This window comes from Passer montanus, unplaced genomic scaffold, assembly GCF_014805655.1.
Source record: "Passer montanus isolate IOZ18808 unplaced genomic scaffold, ASM1480565v1 scaffold218, whole genome shotgun sequence".
Lineage (NCBI taxonomy): Eukaryota > Metazoa > Chordata > Aves > Passeriformes > Passeridae > Passer > Passer montanus.
In genome coordinates this window covers 1-5,064 of record NW_024366792.1, presented here as the reverse complement: position 1 = coordinate 5,064, position 5,064 = coordinate 1, and positions in this window count along the sequence as shown.

The following is a 5,064-nucleotide window of genomic DNA, read 5'->3' as shown; positions in this document are numbered from 1 at the left end:
TGGAGTTCCTAATAAATCTCGCTTTATGCCTTCTGAGCATGGAGTCAATGTTGCCTTCCTTCAGCCGTTCCTCACTCAGCGGCGATGTCTGGTTACCCCTCCAGAAACTGCAGGATAAACAGGACACTGTGGATCTACCCTATTGGGAGACGCCGCGGTGGCCCCTCTGGTCTTCCCCAGGACAGACTGGACGCCCTCTGTCCTCCATTTAAGAGAGGTGACAATGATTCTACCTGTGTCCTCCTTGAGACAGCTGATCTTTTCATGACCACAAGTAGCAGCCCAAGGCCAAAGAGCTAGGGTGGAACAGCTTTTCTCAGCATAGCTAAAGTGTCTACATCCCAGGATATACTACTGCTTTGTGTGGGCTGCTGGGAAAGATTTCCTTTAACATGGGGAACCAACTTTCTACGGAAGAGAGATTAGTTCTTTCTGCATGGAAGGGCGCTTTTCCACATATAGGGGCTCCTGTGTCAGATCATTTCCTGCATGCTTGACTTGCCTGAGCAAGGTCCTGGTAGATGCAGTAGATGCAGACATCACATTTAATGCAGAGACTTGCCAGTTACTAGGCCTGTGAGAAGAGTTCATCAACAGAGATAAGACCGCACCTCAGTTAGCAGTCACCCGGAGAGTCCTTTCAAGAGCTTTGCAAGGTTGGATCCCAAGGGGAAGTGAAACAGAAATGGGGAACTCAGAAAGGGAAGATGTTCTCTCCATGGACACAGACACCCTGGGAGGAGAGGAGGCCGGGTGGGCGGCTGCTGGCTCTTTCTCGGCTCTGCCCAGATCCCAGGAGACATGGTGATTCCCTGCAGAATTTACCCCTCACCCAGGGACTATGTTACTCCAAAACATCTTCCCCCCTCCCGCCCACGATTATTGTGAGAAACAACTGCTCACTTTGAAAATGTAGAAAGGTTTATTAAACCTTGATAGAAATACAACAAAAGGACTATATATGGAGAAATTTGCAGTGCTGGGAACTGCCCGCCATAGATACCATGTGGATGGTTCATCTTCAAGATGGACGCTCAGTGGGGTTCATCTTCAAGATGGACCCCTGGGGGGTTGCATCAGCCAGCCCTGGCCCCTCCCAAAGTCCATCAGTCAGTTCTTCTTTGCCATTTATTGGTGGAGACTGCTTTCTTCTAACCTGATTGGAGATCAGGTGTTGCCATGCCACATCCCCCAAGCACCAAGCTTTTCCATTCCCAGCTGCCCCATGCAAGGGACACAAGTGCACACCTTCTTTCTACCTGTCCTAGAGAACCCAGGCTGCCTGATGGCAACAATACGAGGTTGGGGGTGAGGCAGGGCAGGAAAGGGAACTATGGGAAGAACAAAGGGCATCTAAACTACAATAACATAACTATACATCACTAAAGCTTTTCTTAATATTCACACAATAGTTATCCCTTTATTGCGAGAGCAAGTCATCTCATTATCCATCTATTACAATTATATAAAGCCAAAATATACCTCTCCTGCGACACCACCCCTGACGACTTCGGTAGCCACATCCCAGTTGGACCTGGTGGAGCGTCTCCCTCCATTCGCACCACCTCCAGCTCCCCCGGTGCCAATGGTGGCAGCTGGAGTGCCCCCACCACAGCCAGCGTTTCCAGCTCTCCCTGCACTACAAGAGATGGCGGGGGAGCCATAGCTGAAGTTAGTTTCACACCCCTCAGCAATGCCAGCTTTCCCTGCTCCGCAAGCAGCTTTGCTCCATCACAGCTAGCCCCCCACCCCCTGCTGCTTCCTTTCATTCCACTGCCAGCAGTAGCTGGGACCAGAGCCCTTCCCCCCGGCTGACCGCTCATTCCTGTCCACTGCCACCGGCAGCAAGGGCAGTTCCACTCCAGGTGGGTGGCACGGCAGGAGCCGTGGTCTCTGTGCCCTGCCACTGCCTTTTCAACCAGCAGAGTTGGTGCAAGGGTTTGCAACACCTGTTCCCCCTTCTGGGAGCGGAGCTATGGGTGCCGTGCCTTCTGCTCCAACTGTATCAGCACCATCACTCCCAGCGTCTGCCATAGCCCCCCCTCCCAATTCAGCACCTCAAGCTGGCCTGCCCCCCTCCACTTCCTCTAGGCTGCCCTGTGCGTCGTGACCCCAGGATGCGGACAGTGCACTGATGAAGATTGGTAGTGTGTCCCACAGCAGGGGAATGGCCTGGCAGCCAAACTCCGAGATTACCCTTGAGCTACCTGTGGACTCTGCCACCATGTTAGGTGACTGTGTGACTAAATCATGCTGGATGTTTTTGGGACTCTGTCAAACTTCAAGATCTGGAAATGGGGAATTGAGATTTGCTAGGGAAGATGGGGATGCCTGAGAATGGAATTACCAAAGCCATAGCTGTGGGAGGGCTGGGAGCTCAGGGGAGAGCTGGGTCATTGTTTCAGCTTCTAAGAAAAAGAATAATTACAGACTAACCAAAATATAAAATCTTTACTGTCACTACCAAAGAAAAATAACACATACTAAATGAAACTCCACCATACAGTCAGCTACCAACTAATGAAAGACATTACACTCTTTCCACAAAAAATTCCTATCACATCATAAAAACAAACAGGAAATTAAAATTTGCCATAGAAATAATCATATCCTCAAAAATAAAAATATAAATAAAATACCGAAACTGTGGGAATTTTAAAAATTAGAAGATTTTGGGAAAGTTGTAAAAGGTAGCTTTTAGAGATAGGAGAATTGTGATTAAAGTAGTAGTTATAAAATAAGTTGGCAGAAAAATTATGTAAAAAGTAAAATAATAAAATTTTATCAGTAGAGGGTGGAAGCCCATTAGGTCTACTATGAAGTTGTGTTCATTTTAAGAGAATATTGTAGCAAATGTAAATTCTTTATGGTAAGTATAGGGGTGTTTCTTGTTGATTTAAGTTCTTTACCTAAAGTGGTGGAAGATGTAGACATTTGGACAACGCCGTCCCCAAATGACCTTGTTGTGGAGGGTTGCAGAGGAGTGCACACGGGCTGCTCTAAGCTGTCAGCTGAAGCAGCTCTCAGGACTGCTTGGAGATCATGGCCTCACCTTGTCAGTGAGCAGAGGAATATCGGGTTCTTTTGCAAGTGGTATGTTAAACACATTTACAAGTGTTGGAGGCAAGGTACTTCAATGGGTTTTGAAGAGAAGTTCAAGTGTCACTGTATAAACGCTGTCCCCTTTTGAGCACTTTTAAAACTAGTCTGTCTCAACCAGCCTTTCTAGAGAGACACAGATGTTGATTCCTGCACAGACCTATGGGGACTTTTCCTAAATTTCCTGCCATTTATTTATTCAGCTGACAGGGTAAAGGTGTTACCAGCAATACCATAACCTTGTTTTGGGGAGACATATGAAAGTGACTGAGGGAGGACAATATTTGGGAACATTGAAAGGTGGCTGTGAATGCCCCTTTCTTCCTTGAAGAGTATTCTACAAATTCCTCCATTGTCTCCATGACAACGATGTTGAGTCCCTGTACCTGAGAGGCCTTGGGGTGTTTTGTGATTGAACACCTGAGCCGTTGTTGCCCTTCTGCTCTCCTTCAAGCCAAGTTCAAGAAAATGCCACCTCTTAAACCCTGAGACTTGTGTCCATTTTTGCCTGGCTCAGGGGTTGCTCCTCCAGCTCTGCAGTGCAGCAGCCCCAGGGATGCTGCCGTGGGGGCCATGGGGTGAATTGTGCTGGGGTGCCTCCCCTGGGCCTGCTGGCTGCTGCTGCTTGACAGAGCGTGCCAGAGTGCTGCTGGCCAGGGTGGGCTGAGACTGAGGATTTTTGAAATTTACCACTTCATGATTTATCTTGCCATTTATGGATTTTCTTTGAATTTATTCTACACAGTACAAAACAAGTATTATTCCATGCTTTTACACGTCTAAGTTTCAAATTCTTGGCCAACTCTCTTTTCCCCTCCAGTTCCTTGTGTGTTGGGCTGGCTTCCCTTAGGGCAAGGTGTATCAATGCACTGATCCCATCCCCTTGTCTTGCTGCAGGAGTGCTTAGGCACACTTGAAATAGTCCTTTCCACTTTTCTTTAGGTGGCTTGTTGCTGTGCTTTCTGATATAAGACACAACACCGTCCCCAGATTGATGAGGATGTATCTGAGTATCCAAAGCAATCAAGGATGGTCAAACCAGAAATTTGTGCAAAGATTGAGAGCACTTTTAACAAAGATGATAAAAATGGACTTAAATTATCATTTCCTATCACATAACTTTCTATAGAAAGGATTGGAACTTGGTGTTGTCTTCCACAGAGCATTTCCTATGGGCTCACTTTTTCTTCAGAAGCCACTGGAATTCTGATCCTTAGCAGTGTAAGAGCAAGTACTTGTGCCTACTTCAGTGAGTTTTCCTGGCAAAATTTACTAATTTCTCTTTTAGACTCTGATTTGTTCTCACAGTTTTGTTGCTGGGGTAAGACCTCCTTGGGCAAAGTAGGTTCCATTTAATTGGGAGTTGTCCTAGGTTACAATAAAAAGATGCATTCTATTCCCATCCTCAAGAGCTGTTTAAATCTGGAGGGGCATTGTTTTTCCCTTATCTCCTGTTAATGGGCCATGATTGCCTTTCCTCAGAGATAACACCCTCCAGGAGCCATTTCTGTTTAATGGGCAACCAAGGACCCACTGCATGACTCAGAATGATATCAGCCCATTGTGAGATGCTCCACCCAGCGGGGAGGAGCTCAGCATCCCCACCTGAATATAATCTGGGATTTGGGAGAGAACAAGGGGCCCCTAACCCAGTGGTTTCCAGTGGAGAAGATATACTAGGTCTTTTCTATAAGATTACCACTTCAACAAGACCATTTCATCTGGACTGCTACCACCACCCTAAATAGCAGGGTGTCAGGTTGTATTCTGACTCTGTCAATGGTTTTTCTTTTGTATTATTGCATGTATTTTGGGTTTTTTCCCCTTTTTCTAATAAATAGTATTTCTGACTTGGAGTTTCTTAGTGGTTTTGCTTTCAAACCAGAAGAGGGCCGCATTGCTCTGCACATACCCAGGCCACCCACGGCAGAGAGCTCTGGTGCCTAAAAAGATAAACCAGAGGAA